The 22,347-nt window shown below is 43.0% G+C and overlaps 1 protein-coding gene across 1 annotated transcript in view; it reads right to left on the reverse strand.

Moving 5' to 3' along the window:
* The window catches only part of Csas (CMP-sialic acid synthase), a 174,442-nt gene extending 155,001 nt beyond the window's left edge, over positions 1 to 19,441 (reverse strand). The window contains exon 1 of the mRNA XM_053774710.2: positions 19,362 to 19,441. The gene's annotated coding sequence lies outside the window, so the exon portion shown is untranslated. The remainder of the gene's footprint in view (positions 1 to 19,361) is intronic.
* Between the last annotated feature and the right edge of the window lie 2,906 nt (positions 19,442 to 22,347).

Raw genomic sequence — 22,347 nt, forward strand, 5'->3', positions numbered from 1 at the left:
TCACAATACAAGGCATAAGGCACTTTTCAACATCCCTCGAGTAAGACTCTCACTATGCAAGAACACTATGCACATAAAAGGCCCGAAGATCTGGAACTCACTACCGGAACAGGTCAAAGATCCCCAGACAGCTTATATATTTAGGACTCTGCTAAAAAATCATCTTATCTCACAATATTAACCAAATCAACCAAACATCGTGTCATTACGATTTCTTAAGTCATGTTGACGGCAGTGAAGGGACTTGAGCTAGAGTTCGTCACGGCCACGCTAGCTGGAGATTCGTCTGTAAAAAACTTGCATTTGTGGTCACAGAGGTGCCTGTGCTAACTTTCCTATGGTGTAGAAATATACCTAGTTGGATGAATCTTATTGTGGCTAGCTGGTCTAGTGGCTAGCGCGACGGGCTGGAGTTTTGAGACTCTATGACCGCGGGTTCAATCCCGGCCGGGGGTATGGTTTATTTGCAATCGTGTCATTACGATTTCTTAAGTCATGTTATGAATTGCCTGTAACAATTATATATTGCCATAAAATTTGTTCCCTAAAATTCTAATACCCCGATTACTTTTGAATGTCATGTTTGTATTCAATGACCATTCTACCTCATAGTCTTAACTGTGTTTAATATCTACAGAATCTCTCTCTTTATTATTATTTTTTATTATTATTTTATTACCTCAACTTCATCAAATATTTGCAACTTACCACATCAATGCCCTATCTTATTTTAATTATAACTTACCAAGTCATACCTCAAGTCATACCTCAGCAACAGAAGCCAATATGTGTACACAAATGGGGCAAACTCTTCCGCACAACCAATTACACTTGGTGTCCCACAGGGAAGTGTCCTTAGCCCTCTTCTCTTTCTCCTATACATAAATGACCTACCAAATGCTTCGCAATTACTCAAACCCACACTATTTGCAGATGACACTACATACGTCTTCTCTCACCCAAGCCCAGTCATGCTAGCCAATACTGTAAATACCGAATTACAGAAAATATCTACCTGGATGAGGACTAACAAACTTACACTAAACACTGACAAAACCTACTTCATTCAGTTTGGTAACAGAGCTACTGATGTCCCTCTTAACATTATGATAAACGGATCACCTATCACAAAGCTAACAGAGGGAAAATTCTTAGGAATCCACCTTGATAATAGACTCAAATTTCATACACATATACAACAAATTTCTAAGAAAATTTCCAAGACCGTAGGCATACTATCGAAGATACGGTACTATGTTCCACAGTCAGCCCTCCTGGCTCTATATCACTCTCTTATTTACCCCTATCTCAAGCTGGCACTGGACAAGCACCTAAAGTCGGTTCCTGACCAGCCGGGCTGTGGCTCGTACGTTGGTTTGCGTGCAGCCAACAGTAACAGCCTGGTTGATCAGGCTCTGATCCACCAGGAGGCCTGGTCACAGACCGGGCCGCGGGGGCGTTGACCTCCGGAACTCTCTCCAGGTAAACTCCAGGTATGGAATTTGTGCATGGGGCTCAACAACAATTAACCATCTCAGACCACTAATTACCCAAGAAAAGGCTGCAGTCAGTATGATAACAAATTCCCACTACAGGCAGCACACTCCACCAATATTCAAAACACTAAACCTACTCACCATACAAAACATCCATACTTATTACTGTACCTATTACATACATAGAACACTTAACTCTGATATTAACCCTCCCCTCAAACATCTCCTTGCCAACCTCAACAGAACACATGACCATAACACAAGGCACAGATCACTCTTTGATGTTCCTCGTGTCCATCTCACGCTATGCAAAAACTCAATGCACATAAAAGGCCCTAAAATCTGGAATTCATTACCTGTAAATATAAAAGAAACACTACCTGTTTATAAATTCAAGTCTCTTCTCAAAGATCACTTACTCACCCAAAACCAAATAAATACTGAATAACTGAACCTTATAATTTGTATATCTTAAATGTTTCTCACAATTATATCACATAAATGTTAAGCCTAAGACCCAATCTAACTTTGTTATTTTTTAAATACACTACCTAACAGAATACTCCATTCTACTGAATGTACAGCAATGCATGCAACCATATGACCTGTCTTTGTAATACTCATTTGTGCTTTATTGTTATCTGTTTACAATAATGTTTTATCACTGATTACATCATTGCTTAGTTAATCTTAAGTTAATTTTAAGCCAGCCCGTAATGCTATGCATATAAGTGGCTTTGGCATGCTGCTCTTACCTGTATTTTTTGTACCTCTGTATGTATGTTCAAATTATTAAATAAATAAATGAATAAAGAAATAAATAGCATTGTCCTTTTTAACTATTACTGCCCTATTTTATTATATACTTTAATGCCCAACTTTATTTTAAACTTTCTATTATTGCCCAATTTTATTTTAAACCTAGATGGGAATTTCCCAAATTCCTTCTATCTTGCACCAACTGAGCCCACGGAAGTCACCGAGGTTATAAAGTCACTTAAAAATAACTCAGGGAATCTGTCTCATGTCCCACCATTATGTACAAGCGAGCGGCCCATGTCCTTTCGCATGCTATTTCATTACTTTTTAACAAGTCACTAGAAACTAGCACCTTCCCGAAACTACTCAAGATGGCAAGAGTTACACCAATACATAAAGGTGGTGACCCTACAGACTTAAACAACTATAGGCCAATATCAAACTTACCATTGCTATCCAAAATCTTTGAGAAACTCGTGCACAGGAGACTATATTCATTTATAACGGCACAAAACATACTTAACCCCTGCCAATTTGGATTCAGGAAAAATAAAAGCACTAATGATCCAATCATAAAAATGCTAGATCTGCTTTACACAGCATTGGAAAATAAGGAATATCCACTAGGAATTTTTATTGACCTAAGAAAAGCTTTTGACGGCACGGCATCCTACTCCACAAACTTGACCATTACGGTATAAGAGGCCATGCACTTGCTTATTTCAAATCTTACCTTACTAATAGGTATCAGTATGTCACCATTAAAGACACAGCATCAACAACACGGCCACTTGATACTGGAGTTCCACAGGGAAGTGTCCTTGGTCCCCTGCTCTTCCTCATATACATCAATGATCTTCCAAACGTATCCCAACACCTGAAACCCATTCTCTTTGCTGACGACACGACTTACGTCATCTCTCACCCTAATCTTGCCACCCTCAACACCATTGTTAACGAGGAGCTGATCAAAATATTGACTTGGATGACAGCCAATAAACTTACTCTTAACACTGACAAAACCTACTATATATTATGTTTGGTAGCAGAGCAGGAGATGCACAAATTAACATTAAGATCGACAACACTCTAATTACCAGACATAATGAGGGCAAATTCCTAGGCCTATACCTTGACAACAACCTGACTTTCAGTACCCATATCCAACACATAACCAAAAAAGTATCCAAAACGGCTGGGATTCTCTCCAAGATACGATACTACGTGCCGCAAAATGCCCTTCTCACACTATACCACTCACTTATTTATCCATACCTCACCTATGCTATTTGTGCTTGGGGATCAACTGCAGCAACACACCTAAAGCCAATATTAACCCAACAAAAAGCCGCAGTAAGAATAATCACTAAATCCCATCCCTGGCAACACACCCCCCCGCTCTTCATAGATCTAAACTTACTCCCTGTTTAGTACATCCACACTTACTACTGTGCAATCTACATCTACAGGACCTTAAACTCCAATAGCAACCTTGACCTAAAATGCTTTCTTGATAGTTGTGACAGAACCCACAGGCATAACACCAGACACAAACATCTCTACGACATTCCCCGTGTCCGACTAAACCTTTACAAAAATTCAATGTATGTCAAAAGCCCTAAAATCTGGAACACCCTACCTGAGAACTCTAGAACTGCAGACACATTCATCACCTTCAAAACTACCATTAGAAAACATCTTATCTCCCTGATACACCCCGTCAACTAACTACACGAATACCACCTGGTGGTTCACACTTACACTCACTCACCCATTTGACCATAAACAGAAATATTAATCTCAATCTTAAAATAATGAATCCTGTGATACTCCAATACTGAAACTATGTACTGTGCCAAAACAAAAGCATTCACATTGCTAAACTCACAAACTAGTATTTAATCACTTAGCCATAATACCAACTTACCTCATAATTTGTAATATTTTAAAATTGAGAATTAAACTAAGTCTGCCCGAAATGCCTAGCCATGCAAGGCGTTCTAGTGGTACACTCTGTAATTATTATTTTACTACATGTAAACCACACAATAACCAAATTCTGTAAACTCAGCATTGTAATCCTTATAGAGAATAAACTTTGAATTTGAATTTGAATTACACTATTTTAAACTTTTTATTATTGGCCTATTTTATTTTAGACTTTATTACCAAATTTTATACTTTTCTTGCCCAATTTTATTTCATACTTTATGGCCCAATCTTATTTTAAACTTTCTATTAATGCCCTATTTTATTTTAGACTTTATTACCCAATTCTATTTTAAACTTTTTATTATTGCCCTATTTTATTTTAAACTTTATTACCCAATTTTATTTTGTACTTTTCTTAACCTATTGTTGCCAAATTTTCAAGCTTGTATATTCAACTCCAACTTTTTTATTATCTTGTGTACCATCTTACTATCATATTACAACCATATCATTGCCATTTTTCTATTTTATAATACCTTTACTACTTTAATTTGTAATTTTATCTTATCAGTTTATACTGTATCTAGTTATACTTTAGTTCGTGTAAACAACTTACGTTAGCCTTAATACAATTACAAGTGATAGTCTGGTGCTATTTTTAATTTGTAATTTTATATTATTAGTTTATACCTAATTGCGCTTTAGTTCATTCTAGCTCAATACATAGTCAACACCAAATTCATTGTGTTTATTAGATACTACACTATTTGACAAATGTGCATTACCTATATACTTGTCCAAACATCCTAAGGTGCACATTAAGCTAGCAGCTCACAAGCATAGAGTGCACAATAAGCTGGCAGCTCACAAGATAAGCATAGGGTGCACAATAAGCTGGCAGCTAACTAAATAAGCATAAGGTGCACAATAATCTAGCACGTTCATACGTCAGCTTGTGTGCGGCCCTGATCCACCATGAGGCCTGGTCTCAGACCGGGCCGCAGGGGCTTTGACCCACGAAACCCTCTACAGGTCTCTAGGTAAACACTAAAAAGACAAACAGAGGGTACACAATAAGCTGGTAGCTCAAAAGATAAGCATAGGGTACACAAAAAGCTGGCAGCTCATAAGATGATCATGAGGTGCATAATAGGCTGGCTGCTCATAAAATAAGCACAGGGTGCACAAGCTGGCAGCTCACAACATAAGCACAGTGTGCACAATAAGCTGGTAGCTCACAAGCATAGGAAGTACAGTAATCTAGCAGCTCACAAGATAAGCATAGGAGACGCCAAGCCCATGATGATTCTCTTCAAATCGCTTGTGCTCACTAGGCTGGAATACTGCTGTACACTAACGGCCCCTTGCGTGCAGCCAGCAGTAACAGCCTGGTTGATCAGGCTCTGATCCACCAGGAGGCCTGGTCACAGACTGGGCCGTAGGGGCATTGACCCCTAGAACTCTCTCTAGGTAAACTCCAGGCCCCCTTCAAGGCTGGCAACATTGCAGACCTGGAGAGTGTACATAGAATTTTCACAGCACACATAAGTGCGATAAGGCACCTAAACTACTGGGAACAGTTGAAGGTCCTTGATCTGTATTCCCTTGAATGCAGGCGAGAGAGATACACTTGGAAAGTCCTGGAGGGATTAGTACCAAACCTGCACACGAAAATCACTCCACATGAAAGCAAAAGACTCGACAGGAGATGCAACATTTCCCCGATGAAAAGCAGGGGCGTCAGAAGTACACTTAGAGACAACACAATAAGTGTCCGGGGGCGAAGACTGTTCAACTGCCTCCCAGCATACATAAGGGGGATTACCAATAGAGCCCTGGCTGTCTTTAAGAAGGCACTGGACAGGCACCTAGTCAGTACCTGACCAACCGGGCTGTGGTTCGTACGTCAGCTTGTGTACGGCCAGCAGTAACACCTTGGTTGATCAGACCTTAATCCACCATGAAGCCTGGTCTCAGACCGGGCCACGGGGGCGTTGACCCACGAAACACTCCAGGTAAACTCCAGGTAGGGTACACAATAAGCTGGCAGCTCAAAACATAAGCATGAGGTACACAATAAGCTGGCAGCTCACAAGATAAGCATAGGGTACACAATAAGCTGGCAGCTCACAAGAGAAGCACAGGGTACACAATAAGCTGGCAGCTCACAAGATAAGCATAGTGCACAGTAAGCTGGCAGCTCACAAGATAAGCATAGTGCACAGTAAGCTGGCAGCTCACAAGATAAGCATAGTGCACAGTAAGCTGGCAGCTCACAATATAAGCATAGTGCACAGTAAGCTGGCAGCTCACAAAATAAGCATGAGGTACACAATAAGCTGGCAGCTCACAAGATAAGCATAGGGTACACAATAAGCTGGCAGATCACGAGATAAGCATGGGGTACACAATAAGCTGGCAGCTCACAAGATAAGCATGGGGTACACAATAAGCTGGCAGCTAAGCATGAGGTACACAATAAGCTGGCAGCTCACAAGATAAGCTGGGGTACACAATAAGCTGGCAGCTCACACGCATGAGATAAGCTCACATAAGGGTACACAATAAGCTACACAATATGAGCTGGACAGCTCACAAGATAAGCATGGGGTACACAATAAGCTGGCAGCTCACAAAATAAGCATAGTACACAATAAGCTGGCAGCTCACAAGATAAGCATGGGGTACACAATAAGCTGGCAGCTCACAAGATACGCATGAGGTACACAATAAGCAGGCAGCTCACAAGATAAGCATAGAGTACACAATAAGCTGGCAGCTCACAAGATAAGCATGAGGTACACAATAAGCTGACAGCTCACAAGATAAGCATGGGGTACACAATAAGCTGGCAGCTCACAAAATAAGCATAGTGCACAATAAGCTGGCAGCTCACAAGAGAAGCACAGGGTACACAATAAGCTGGCAGCTCACAAGATAAGCATAGTGCACAATAAGCTGTCAGCTCACAAGAGAAGAACAGGGTACACAATAAGCTGGCAGCTCACAAGATAAGCATAGTGCACAATAAGCTGGCAGCTAACAAGATAAGCATAGTGCACAATAAGCTGGCAGCTCACAAGATAAGCATGAGGTACACAATAAGCTGGCAGCTCACAAGATAAGCATAGGGTACACAATAAGCTGGCAGATCACGAGATAAGCATGAGGTACACAATAAGCTGGCAGCTCACAAGACAAGCATGGGGTAAACAATAAGCTGGCAGCTCACAAGATAAGCATGGGGTACACAATAAGCTGGCAGCTCACAAGATAAGCATAGTGCACAATAAGCTGGCAGCTCACAAGATAAGCATGAGGTACACAATAAGCTGGCAGCTCACAAGATAAGCATAGGGTACACAGTAAGCTGGCAGATAACGAGATAAGCATGGGGTACACAATAAACTGTCAGCTCACAAGATAAGTATGGGGTACACAATAAGCTGGCAGCTCACAAGATAAGTATGGGGTACACAATAAGCTGGCAGCTCACAAGATAAGCATATGGTACACAATAAGCTGGCAGCTCACAAGATAAGCATAGAGTACACAATAAGCTGGCAGCTCACAAGATAAGCATGAGGTACACAATAAGCTGGCAGCTCACAAGATAAGCATGGGGTACACAATAAGCTGGCAGCTAAGTGTGTGTGTACTCACCTATTTGTGGTTGCAGGGGTCGAGTCTTAGCTCCTGTGTATGTGTATGTGTGTGTGTGTGACTCAACAATCAATATTTGCACCAATAACTCACTGCAGTTGTGACCGGGTGTGGAAGTGTGAATTGCTCATTACTCTAAAATTTGTTCATGAATGTATCCATGTATAAACGTAAGTAACCATTCTTACAGTATTCATTACCTTTGTAACTTGTGAGTTCATTACCTTGTACCTAGTTCAGCCATCAAAACTTTGGGGCCCAGTCCATGGACCCATTATGTACCTGGAGTTTACCTGGAGAGAGTTCCGGGGGTCAACGCCCCCGCGGCCCGGTCTGTGACCAGGCCTCCTGGTGGATCAGAGCCTGATCAACCAGGCTGTTGCTGCTGGCTGCACGCAAACCAACGTACGAGCCACAGCCCGGCTGATCCGGAACTGACTTTAGGTGCTTGTCCAGTGCCAGCTTGAAGACTGCCAGGGGTCTGTTGGTAATCCCCCTTATGTGTGCTGGGAGGCAGTTGAACAGTCTCAGGCCCCTGACACTTATTGTATGGTCTCTTAACGTGCTAGTGACACCCCTGCTTTTCATTGGGGGGATGGTGCACCGTCTGCCAAGTCTCTTGCTTTCGTAGTGAGTGATTTTCGTGTGCAAGTTCGGTACTAGTCCCTCTAGGATTTTCCAGGTGTATATAATCATGTATCTCTCCCTCCTGCATTCCAGGGAATACAGGTTTAGGAACCTCAAGCGCTCCCAATAATTGAGGTGTTTTATCTCCGTTATGTGCGCCGTGAAAGTTCTCTGTACATTTTCTTGGTCGGCAATTTCACCTGCCTTGAAAGGTGCTGTTAGTGTGCAGCAATATTCCAGCCTAGATAGAACAAGTGACCTGAAGAGTGTCATCATGGGCTTGGCCTCCCTAGTTTTGAAGGTTCTCATTATCCATCCTGTCATTTTTCTAGCAGATGCGATTGATACAATGTTATGGTCCTTGAAGGTGAGATCCTCCGACATGATCACTCCCAGGTCTTTGACGTTGGTGTTTCGCTCTATTTTGTGGCCAGAATTTGTTTTGTACTCTGATGAAGATTTAATTTCCTCATGTTTACCATATCTGAGTAATTGAAATTTCTCACCGTTGAACTTCATATTGTTTTCTGCAACCCACTGAAAGATTTGGTTGATGTCTGCCTGGAGCTTTGCAGTGTCTGCAATGGAAGACACTGTCATGCAGATTCGGGTGTCATCTGCAAAGGAAGACACGGTGCTGTGGCTGACATCCTTGTCTATGTCGGATATAAGGATGAGGAACAAGATGGGAGCGAGTACTGTGCCTTGTGGAACAGAGCTTTTCACCGTAGCTGCCTCGGACTTGACTCTGTTGACGACTACTCTCTGTGTTCTGTTAGTGAGGAAATTATAGATCCATCGACCGACTTTTCCTGTTATTCCTTTAGCACGCATTTTGTGCGCTATTACGCCATGGTCACACTTGTCGAAGGCTTTTGCAAAGTCTGTATATATTACATCTGCATTCTTTTTGTCTTCTAGTGCATTTAGGACCTTGTCGTAGTGGTCCAATAGTTGAGACAGACAGGAGCGACCTGTTCTAAACCCATGTTGCCTCTGTAATCTGTAAATACCTTTGTAACTTGTCATGATTGTGACTAGACCTACCTGGAGTTCATTATCTTTGTAAATTGTGAGTTCATTAACTTTGTAAATTTTAAATTTATTACCTCTGTAACTTGCTCATCTATCAAAACTTTGAGGCCCAGTCCCTGGACCCATTATGTACCTCTGTAATCTTTTGACTACCGCCCACAGGATGGGTATGGGCTGCATAATAAACATATTAAACTAACTAAACTAAGCTCACAAGATAAGCATAGTGAACAATAAGCTGGCAGCTCACAAGATAGGCATAGTGCACAATACGCTGGCAGATCACGAGATAAGCATGGGGTACACAATAAGCTGGCAGCTCACAAGATAAGCATGGGGTACACAATAAGCTGGCAGCTCACAAGATAAGCATGGGGTACACAATAAGCTGGCAGCTCACAAGATAACCATAGTGTACAATAAGCTGGCAGCTCACAAGATAAGCATGAGGTATACAATAAGCTGGCACCTCACAAGATAAGCATAGGGTACACAGTAAGCTGGTAGATCACGAGATAAGCATGGGGTACACAATAAGCTGGCAGCTCACAAGATAAACATAGGGTACACAATAAGCTGGCAGCTCATAAGATAAGTATGGGGTACACAATAAGCTGACAGCTCACAAGATAAGCACAGGGTACACAATAAGCTGGCAGCTCACAAGATAAGCATAGAGTACACAATAAGCTGGCAGCTCACAAGATAAGCATGAGGTACACAATAAGCTGGCAGCTCAGAAAATAAGCATGGGGTACACAATAAGCTTGCAGCTCACAAGATAAGCATAGTGCACAATAAGCTGGCAGCCCACAAGAGAAGCACAGGATACACAATAAGCTGGCAGCTCACAAGATAAGCATAGTGCACAATAAGCTGGCAGCTCACAAGTGAAGCCCAGGGTACACAGTAAGCTGGCAGCTCACAAGATAAGCATAGTGCACAATAAGCTGGCAGCTCACAAGATAAGCATAGAGTACACAGTAAGCTGGCAGCTCACAAGATAAGCGTGAGGTACACAATAAGCTGGCAGCTCACAAAATAAGCATGGGGTACACAATAAGCTTGCAGCTCACAAGATAAGCATAGTGCACAATAAGCTGGCAGCTCACAAGAGAAGCCCAGGGTACACAATAAGCTGGCAGCTCACAATATAAGCATAGTGCACAATAAGCTGGCAGCTAACAAGATAAGCATAGTGCACAATAAGCTGGCACCTCACAAGATAAGCATGAGGTACACAATAAGCTGGCAGCTCACAAGATAAGCATAGGGTACACAATAAGCTGGCAGATCACGAGATGAGCATGGGGTACACAATAAGCTGGCAGCTCACAAGATAAGCATGGGGTACACAATAAGCTGGAAGCTCACAAGTTAAGCATGAGGTACACAGTAAGCTGGCAGCTCACAAGATAAACATAGGGTACACAATAAGCTGGCAGATCACGAGATGAGCATGGGGTACACAATAAGCTGGCAGCTCACAAGATAAACATGGGGTACACAATAAGCTGGCAGCTCACAAGTTAAGCATGAGGTACACAGTAAGCTGGCAGCTCACAAGATAAACATAGGGTACACAATAAGCTCTCAGATCACGAGATAAGCATGAGGTACATAATAAGCTGGCACCTCACAAGACAAGCATAGGGTACACAGTAAGCTGGTAGATCACGAGATAAGCATGGGGTACACAATAAGCTGGCAGCTCACAAGATAAACATAGGGTACACAATAAGCTGGAAGCTCACAAGATAAGTATGGGGTACACAATAAGCTGGCAGCTCACAAGATAAGCATAGGGTACACAATAAGCTGGCAGCTCACAAGATAAGCATAGAGTACACAATAAGCTGGCAGCTCACAAAATAAGCATGAGGTACACAATAAGCTGGCAGCTCACAAGATAAGCATGCGGTACACAATAAGCTGGCAGCTCACAAGATAAGCATGGTGCACAATAAGCTGGCAGCTCACAAGAGTAGCACAGGGTACACAATAAGCTGGTAGCTTACAAGATAAGCATAGAGCACAATAAGCTGGCAGCTCAAAAGATAAGCATAGTGCACAATAAGCTGGCAGCTCACAAGATAAGGATGAGGTACACAATAAGCTGGCAGCTCACAAGATAAGCAGAGGGTACACAATAAGCTGGCAGATCACGAGATAAGCATGGGGTACACAATAAGCTGGCAGCTCACAAGATAAGCATGGGGTACACAATAAGCTGGCAGCTCACAACGTAAGCATAGTGCACAATAAGCTGGCAGCTCACAAGATAAGCATGAGGTACACAAAAAGCTGGCACCTCACAAGATAAGCATAGGGTACACAGTAAGCTGGCAGATAACGAGATAAGCATGGGGTACACAATAAACTGTCAGCTCACAAGATAAGTATGGGGTACACAATAAGCTGGCAGCTCACAAGATAAGTATGGGGTACACAATAAGCTGGCAGCTCACAATATAAGCATATGGTACACAATAAGCTGGCAGCTCACAAGATAAGCATGAGGTACACAATAAGCTGGCAGCTCACAAGATAAGCATGGGGTACACAATAAGCTGGCAGCTAAGTGTGTGTGTACTCACCTATTTGTGGTTGCAGGGGTCGAGTCTTAGCTCTTGTGTATGTGTGTGTGTGTGTGTGTGTGTGTGTGTGTGTGTGTGTGTGTGTGTGTGTGTGTGTGTGTGTGTGTGTGTGTGTGTGTGTGTGACTCAACAATCAATATTTGCACCAATAACTCACTGCAGTTGTGACCAGGTGTGGAAGTGTGAATTGCTCATTACTCTAAAATTTGTTCATGATTGTAGCCATGTATAAACGTAAGTAACCATTCTTACAGTATTCATTACCTTTGTAACTTGTGAGCTCATTACCTTGTACCTAGTTCAGTCATCAAAACTTTGGGGCCAAGTCCCTGGACCCATTATGTACCTCTGTAATCTGTAAATACCTTTGTAACTTGTCATGATTGTGACTAGACCTACCTGGAGTTCATTATCTTTGTAAATTGTGAGTTCATTAACTTTGTAAATTTTGAATTTATTACCTCTGTAACTTGCTCATCTATCAAAACTTTGAGGCCCAGTCCCTGGACCCATTATGTACCTCTGTAATCTTTTGACTACCGCCCACAGGATGAGTATGGGCTGCATAATAAACATATTAAACTAACTAAACTAAGCTCACAAGATAAGCATAGTGAACAATAAGCTGGCAGCTCACAAGATAAGCATAGTGCACAATAAGCTGGCAGATCACGAGATAAGCATGGGGTACACAATAAGCTGGCAGCTCACAAGATAAGCATGGGGTACACAATAAGCTGGCAGCTCGCAAGATAAGCATGAGGTACACAATAAGCTGGCAGCTCACAAGATAAGCATAGGGGTACACAATAAGCTGGCAGATCACGAGATAAGCATGGGGTACACAATAAGCTGGCAGCTCACAAGACATGCATGAGGTACACAATAAGCTGGCAGCTCACAAGATAAGTATGGGGTACACAATAAGCTGGCAGCTCACAAGATAAGCATGGGGTACACAATAAGCTGGCAGCTCACAAGATAACCATATTGTACAATAAGCTGGCAGCTCACAAGATAAGCATGAGGTATACAATAAGCTGGCACCTCACAAGATAAGCATAGGGTACACAGTAAGCTGGTAGATCACGAGATAAGCATGGGGTACACAATAAGCTGGCAGCTCACAAGATAAACATAGGGTACACAATAAGCTGGCAGCTCACAAGATATGTATGGGGTACACAATAAGCTGGCAGCTCACAAGATAAGCACAGGGTACACAATAAGCTGGCAGCTCACAAGATAAGCATAGAGTACACAATAAGCTGGCAGCTCACAAGATAAGCATGAGGTACACAATAAGCTGGCAGCTCACAAAATAAGCATGGGGTACACAATAAGCTTGCAGCTCACAACATAAGCATAGTGCACAATAAGCTGGCAGCCCACAAGAGAAGCACAGGATACACAATAAGCTGGCAGCTCACAAGATAAGCATAGTGCACAATAAGCTGGCAGCTCACAAGAGAAGCCCAGTATACACAATAAGCTGGCAGCTCACAAGATAAGCATAGAGTACACAGTAAGCTGGCAGCTCACAAGATAAGCGTGAGGTACAAAATAAGCTGGCAGCTCACAAAATAAGCATGGGGTACACAATAAGCTTGCAGCTCACAAGATAAGCATAGTGCACAATAAGCTGGCAGCGCACAAGAGAAGCACAGGATACACAATAAGCGGGCAGCTCACAAGATAAGCATAGTGCACAATAAGCTGGCAACTCACAAGAGAAGCCCAGGGTACACAATAAGCTGGCAGCTCACAAGATAAGCAAAGTGCACAATAAGCTGGCAGCTAACAAGATAAGCATAGTGCAAAATAAGCTGGCACCTCACAAGATAAGCATGAGGTACACAATAAGCTGGCAGCTCACAAGATAAGCATAGGGTACACAATAAGCTGGCAGATCACGAGATGAGCATGGGGTACACAATAAGCTGGCAGCTCACAAGATAAGCATGGGGTACACAATAAGCTGGGAGCTCACAAGTTAAGCATGAGGTACACAGTAAGCTGGCAGCTCACAAGATAAACATAGGGTACACAATAAGCTGGCAGATCACGAGATGAGCATGGGGTACACAATAAGCTGGCAGCTCACAAAATAAACATGGGGTACACAATAAGCTGGCAGCTCACAAGTTAAGCATGACCTACACAGTAAGCTGGCAGCTCACAAGATAAGCATAGGGTACACAATAAGCTGGCAGATCACGAGATAAGCATGAGGTACATAATAAGCTGGTACCTCACAAGATAAGCATAGGGTACACAGTAAGCTGGTAGATCACGAGATAAGCATGGGGTACACAATAAGCTGGCAACTCACAAGATAAACATAGGGTACACATTAAGCTGGAAGCTCACAAGATAAGTATGGGGTACACAATAAGCTGACAGCTCACAAGATAAGCATAGGGTACACAATAAGCTGGCAGCTCACAAGATAAGCATAGAGTACACAATAAGCTGGCAGCTCACAAGATAAGCATGAGGTACACAATAAGCTGGCAGCTCACAAGATAAGCATGGGGTACACAATAAGCTGGCAGCTCACAAGATAAGCATAGTGCACAATAAGCTGGCAGCTCACAAGAGAAGCACAGGGTACACAATAAGCTGGTAGCTTACAAGATAAGCATAGTGCACAATAAGCTGGCAGCTCAAAAGATAAGCATAGTGCACAATAAGCTGGCAGCTCACAAGATAAGGATGAGGTACACAATAAGCTGGCAGTTCACAAGATAAACATAGGGTACACAATAAGCTGGCAGCTCACAAGATAAGCATAGAGTACACAGTAAGCTGGCAGCTCACAAGATAAGCGTGAGGTACACAATAAGCTGGCAGCTCACAAAATAAGAATGGGGTACACAATAAGCTTGCAGCTCACAAGATAAGCATAGGGTACACAATAAGCTGGCAGATCACGAGATAAGCATGGGGTACACAATAAGCTGGCAGCTCACAAGATAAGCATGGGGTACACAATAAGCTGGCAGCTCACAAGACAAGCATGAGGTACACAATAAGCTGGCAGCTCACAAGATAAACATAGGGTACACAATAAGCTGGCAGCTCACAAGATAAGCATAGAGTACACAGTAAGCTGGCAGCTCACAAGATAAGCATCCTGGGGGACAAGATTAAGGACCCCAATGGAAATAAGTTAGACAGTCCTCGATGACGCACTGACTTTCTTGGGTTATCCTGGGTGGCTAACCCTCCAGGGTTAAAAATCCGAACGAAATCCTATCCTATCCTTTAGGTGCTTGTCCAGTGCCAGCTTGAAGACTGCCAGGGGTCTGTTGGTAAGATAAGATAAGATAAGATTTCGTTCGGATTTTTAACCCCGGAGGGTTAGCCACCCAGGATAATCCAAGAAAGTCAGTGCGTCATCGAGGACTGTCTAACTTATTTCCATTGGGGTCCTTAATCTTGTCCCCCAGGATGCGACCCACACCAGTCGACTAACACCCAGGTACCTATTTGCTGCTAGGTGAACAGGACAACAGGTGTAAGGAAACGTGTCGAATGTTTCCACCCGCCGGGAATCGAACCCGGGCCCTCCGTATGTGAAGCGGAAGCTTTAGCCACCAGGCCACCGGGCCACCACAAGATAAGCAGCTCACAAGATAAGCATAGTGCACAATAAGCTGGCAGCCCACAAGAGAAGCACAAGATACACAATAAGCTGGCAGCTCACAAGATAAGCATAGTGCACAATAAGCTGGCAGCTCACAAGAGAAGCCCAGGGTACACAATAAGCTGGCAGCTCACAAGATAAGCATAGTGCACAATAAGCTGGCAGCTAACAAGATAAGCATAGTGCACAATAAGCTGGCACCTCACAAGATAAGCATGAGGTACACAATAAGCTGGCACCTCACAAGATAAGCATAGGGTACACAATAAGCTGGCAGATCACGAGATGAGCATGGGGTACACAATAAGCTGGCAGCTCACAAGATAAGCATGGGGTACACAATAAGCTGGGAGCTCACAAGATATGCATGAGGTACACAATAAGCTGGCAGCTCACAAGATAAGTAAGGGGTACACAATAAGCTGGCAGCTCACAAGATAAGCATGGGGTACGCAATAAGCTGGCAGCTCACAAGATAAGCATAGGGTACACAATAAGCTGGCAGCTCACAAGATAAGCATAGAGTACACAATAAGCTGGCAGCTCACAAGATAAGCATGAGGTACACAATAAGCTGGCAGCTCACAAGATATGCATGGGGTACACAATAAGCTGGCAGCTCACAAGATAAGCAAAGTGCACAATAAGCTCTCAGCTCACAAGATAAGCATAGTGCACAATAAGCTGGCAGCTCACAAGATAAGCATGAGGTACACAATAAGCTGGCAGCTCACAAGATAAGCATAGGGTACACAATAAGCTGGCAGATCACGAGATAAGCATGGGGTACACAATAAGCTGGCAGCTCACAAGATAAGCATGGGGTACATAATAAGCTGGCAGCTCACAAGACAAGCATGAGGTACACAATAAGCTGGCAGCTCACAAGATAAACATAGGGTACACAATAAGCTGGCAGCTCACAAGATAAGCATAGAGTACACAGTAAGCTGGCAGCTCACAAGATAAGCGTGAGGTACACAATAAGCTGGCAGCTCACAAAATAAGAATGGGGTACACAATAAGCTTGCAGCTCACAAGATAAGCATAGTGCACAATAAGCTGGCAGCCCACAAGAGAAGCACAAGATACACAATAAGCTGGCAGCTCACAAGATAAGCATAGTGCACAATAAGCTGGCAGCTCACAAGAGAAGCCCAGGGTACACAATAAGCTGGCAGCTCACAAGATAAGCATAGTGCACAATAAGCTGGCAGCTAACAAGATAAGCATAGTGCACAATAAGCTGGCACCTCACAAGATAAGCATGAGGTACACAATAAGCTGGCAGCTCACAAGATAAGCATAGGGTACACAATAAGCTGGCAGATCACGAGATGAGCATGGGGTACACAATAAGCTGGCAGCTCACAAGATAAGCATGGGGTACACAATAAGCTGGGAGCTCACAAGATATGCATGAGGTACACAATAAGCTGGCAGCTCACAAGATAAGTAAGGGGTACACAATAAGCTGGCAGCTCACAAGATAAGCATGGGGTACGCAATAAGCTGGCAGCTCACAAGATAAGCATAGGGTACACAATAAGCTGGCAGCTCACAAGATAAGCATAGAGTACACAATAAGCTGGCAGCTCACAAGATAAGCATGAGGTACACAATAAGCTGGCAGCTCACAAGATATGCATGGGGTACACAATAAGCTGGCAGCTCACAAGATAAGTATGGGGTACGCAATAAGCTGGCAGCTCACAAGATAAGCTGGCAGCTGACAAGATAAGCATAGAGTACACAATAAGCTGGCAGCTCACAAGATAAGCATGGGGTACACAATAAGCTGGCAGCTCACAAGATAAGCATAGTGCACAATAAGCTGGCAGCTCGCAAGATAAGCATAGTGCACAATAAGCTGGCAGATCACGAGATAAGCATGAGGTACACAATAACCTGGTAGCTCACAAGATATGCATGAGGTACACAATAAGCTGGCAGCTCACAAGATATGTAAGGGGTACACAATAAGCTGGCAGCTCACAAGATAAGCATGGGGTACGCAATAAGCTGGCAGCTCACAAGATAAGCATAGGGTACACAATAAGCTGGCAGCTCACAAGATAAGCATAGAGTACACAATAAGCTGGCAGCTCACAAGATAAGCATGAGGTACACAATAAGCTGGCAGCTCACAAGATAAGCATAGTGCACAATAAGCTTACAACTCACAAGAGAAGCACAGCGTACACAATAAGCTGGCAGCTCACAAGATAAGCATGGGGTACACAATAAGCTGGCAGCTCACAAGATAAGCATAGTGCACAATAAACTGGCCCGGTGGTCTGGTGGCTAAAGCTCCCGCTTCACACACGGAGGGCCCGGATTCGATTCCCGGCGGGTGGAAATTCCGACACGTTTCCTTACACCTATTGTCCTGTTCACCTAGCAGCAAATAGGTACCTGGGTGTTAGTCGACTGGTGTGGGTCGCATCCTGGGGGACAAGATTAAGGACCCCAAGGGAAATAAGTTAGACAGTCCTCGATGACGCACTGACTTTCTTGGGTTATCCTGGGTGGCTAACCCTCCGGGGTTAAAAATCCGAACAAAATCTTATCTTATCACAAGAGAAGCACAGCGTACACAATAAGCTGGTAGCTCACAAGATAAGCATAGTGCACAATAAGCTGGCAGCTCACAAGATAAGCAAAGTGCACAATAAGCTGGCAGCTCACAAGATAAGCATGAGGTACACAATAAGCTGGCAGCTCACAAGATAAGCATGAGGTACACAATAAGCTGGCAGCTCACAAGATAAGCATGGGGTACACAATAACCTGGCAGCTCACAAGATAAGCATGAGGTACATAATAAGCTGGCAGCTGACAAGATAAGCATAGTGCACAATAAGCTGGCAGCTCACAACATAAGCATGAGGTACACAATAAGCTGGCAGCTCACAAGATAAGCATGGGGTACACAATAAGCTGGCAGCTCGCAAGATAATCATGGGGTACACAATAAGCTGGCAGCTCACAAGATAAGCATAGCGCACAATGAGCTGGCAGCTCACAAGATAAGGATGAGGTACACAATAAGCTGGCAGCTCACAAGATAAGCATAGGGTACACAGTAAGCTGGCAGATCACGAGATAAGCATGGGGTACACAATAAGCTGGCAGCTCACAAGATAAGCATGGGGTACTCAATAAGCTGGCAGCTCACAAGATAAGCATAGGGTACACAATAAGCTGGCAGCTCACAAGATAAGCATAGGGTACACAATAAGCTGGCAGCTCACAAGATAAGCATGAGGTACACAATAAGCTGGCAGCTCACAAGATAAACATAGGGTACACAATAAGCTGGCAGCTCACAAGATAAGCATGAGGTACACAATAAGCTGGCAGCTCACAAGATAAGCATGAGGTACACAATAAGCTGGCAGCTCACAATATAAGCATGAGGTACACAATAAGCTGGCAGCTCACAAGATAAGCATGAGGTACACAATAAGCTGGCAGCTCACAAGATAAGCATGAGGTACACAATAAGCTGGCAGATCACAAGATAAGCATAGGGTACACAATAAGCTGGCTGCTCAGGTGACACAAACAAAAAATTATATAGATAATGTGGAAAATTGTTACCTAAGCAGAGAGTGGAATAAGAGATGCTCACAGCACCAGGTCTGACGCACAAGTCGGCTGCTGATCTCCTTGTTGAGGGTTTAAAGGGCATGCGACGGCTCTCACTACATTTGGCGCTTCACTCCTCTGTATGGGAAAGAAATATTCCCCAAATCTTTGAAATGAAACAGAGGTTCCCTTCGCTATAGAATCGGAAGCAAATTGTTTTCACTTATGTTTGGAGGCCTTCCTTGCCTACTTCCTGCACCTTGACAGCAACCTGAAATTCAACACCCATATCTAACACATAAAAAAAGTATCCAAAACAGTTGGGATCCTCTCAAAGGTATGTTACTAGTTACTACGTACCATAATCAGCCCTACTCACACTATACTATTCGCTCATCTATCCCTACCTCACCTGTGCTATTTGTGCCTGGGAATCAACAGCAGTAAGCCACCTAAAGCCAATAATAACCCAACAAAAAGCCGCAGTAAAAGTTATCATGCAAACCTACAATAAGCCCTGGGAGTGACAATATCAGAGGATCTCGCCTTCAAAGACCACAACAATGTATCCACCTCATCCGCTAGGAAAATGACAGGATGGATAATGAGAATCTTCAAAACTAGGGATGCCAAGCCCATGATGATTCTCTTCAGATCGATTGTGCTCTCTAGGCCAGAATATTGCTGTATACTAATGGCTCCTTTCAAGGCTAGCGACATTGCAGACCTGGAGAGTGTACAAAGAACTTTCACAGCACACATAAGTGCGATAAGGCACCTAAACTATTGGGAAGAGTTGAAGGTCCTTACTCTGTATTCAATCGAACACAGGCGATAGAGATACATGATAATATACACTTGGAAGGTCCTGGAGGGATTTGTACCAAACCTGCACACGAAAATCACTCCATATAAGAACATAAGAAAGGAGGAACACTGCAGGAGGCCTGTTGGCCCATACTAGGCAGGTCCTTTACAATTCACCCCACTAACAAAACATTTGCCCAACCCAATTTTCAATGCCACCCAAGAAATAAGCTCTGATGTGAAAGTCCCACTCAAATCCAACCCCTCCCACTCATGTACTTATCGAACCTAAATTTGAAACTACCCAAAGTCCCAGCCTCAATAACCCAACTAGGTAGACTGTTCCACTCATCAACTACCCTATTTCCAAACCAATACTTTCCTATGCCCTTTCTAAATCTAAACTTATCTAATTTAAATCCATTACTGCGGGTTCTCTCTTGGAGAGACATCCTCAAGACCTTATTAATATTCCCTTTATTAATACCTATCTTCCACTTATACACTTCGATCAGGTCTCCTCTCATTCTTCGTCTAACAAGTGAATGTAACTTAAGAGTCTTCAATCTTTCTTCATAAGGAAGATTTCTAATGCTATGTATTAATTTAGTCATCCTACGCTGAATGTTTTCTAACGAATTTATGTCCATTCTGTAATATGGAGACCAGAACTGAGCTGCGTAATCTAGGTGAGGCCTTACTAATGATGTACAAAGCTGCAGTATGACCTCTGGACTACTGTTGCTTACACTTCTTGATATAAATCCCAGTAATCTATTTGCCTTATTACGTACGCTTAGGCATTGCTGTCTTGGTTTAAGGTTGCTGCTCACCATAACCCCCAAGTCCTTTTCGCAATCTGTATGGCTAAGTTCTACATCATTTAACTTATAAGTACTAGGGTTATGGGCACTCCCAAGCTTCAGAACCTTGCATTTATCTACATTGAACTGCATCTGCCACTTTTCTGACCAAGAATAGAGTTTGTTTAAATCCTCCTGAAGTTCCATAACATCTACGTTTGAATCAATTATTCTACCTCGGCAGGAGATGCAACATTCCCCCAATGAAAAGCAGGGGCGCCACAAGTACACTGAGAGACAACACAATAAGTGTCCAGGGCCCAAGACTGTTCAATTGCCTCCCAGCATACATAAAGAGGATTACCAATAGAGCCCTGGCTATCCTCAAGAAAGCACTGGACAGGCACCTAAAGTCAGTACCTGACCAACCGGGCTGTGGTTCGTACGTCAGCTTGCGTGCGGCCAGCAGTAACAGCCTGGTTGATCAGACCCTGATCCACCATGAAGCCTGGTCTCAGACCGGGCCGCGGGGGCGTTGACCCATGAAACCCTCTCCAGGTAAACCTATGCTAGACTATACACCCCCCACTCTTGAAAGACCTAAATTTACTCACTGTGCAGAACAGTCACACCTGCTACTGTGCAAACTACATTTACAGAACCATAAATTCTAATATTAACCCTGAACTAAAACAATTTCTTGAGAGTTGCAACAGAACACATAGACACAATACCAGACACAGAAATCTTTGTGACATTCCTCACGTCCAGCTAAGGGAGCAGTAGAGAATTAATTATAGTTTTTTTTGTTTACAGTCCGATTTCCTCCAGTTTTGGTGCACAAGACAAAGTGTTTTCACTCTTTCTTGAAAATATTTATCAAAAATATACCTCAAACAACAACTGAGAAAAGACTGAAAAAGGACTGATTTACTGAAAATGCCTTTGGGGGGCAATTTATTCCTATATGGGACGACGGAAGGTTGTTTGGACACCTGGTGCCGAGAGAACAGTGCTAATACGAATTTTCTTAGGGACATTTTCCTCTAAATAACTTATCTTTATTTCACAAAAAAATAAAGTTTGTTAGTTATTGGAATGTTGCAAAAAATCTGCCCTTTACTCCTACATAACTCCCAAAGTATTTGGAATACTATTTCCAAAAATTGCCCGAAGGAAATTAGAGAAATCATTATTCCACAATTTCTGTGAATATTATTCCATTTAATTAAGTAATAAAGGAAGAAATAGGTTCATTACGTGAATAAGTTACTTCCGAGATATTGGCCTGGAACGCCGGCCGGCCCACCGTCTAAAAAAAAAAAAAATCGCGAAAATCGCGTTTGTTTGGGTGTATTTCTTAGTAAACTGATGTTCTAATGCAGTTA

The sequence above is a fragment of the Cherax quadricarinatus genome, chromosome 40 (assembly GCF_038502225.1).
Source record: "Cherax quadricarinatus isolate ZL_2023a chromosome 40, ASM3850222v1, whole genome shotgun sequence".
Classification (NCBI taxonomy): Eukaryota; Metazoa; Arthropoda; class Malacostraca; order Decapoda; family Parastacidae; genus Cherax; species Cherax quadricarinatus.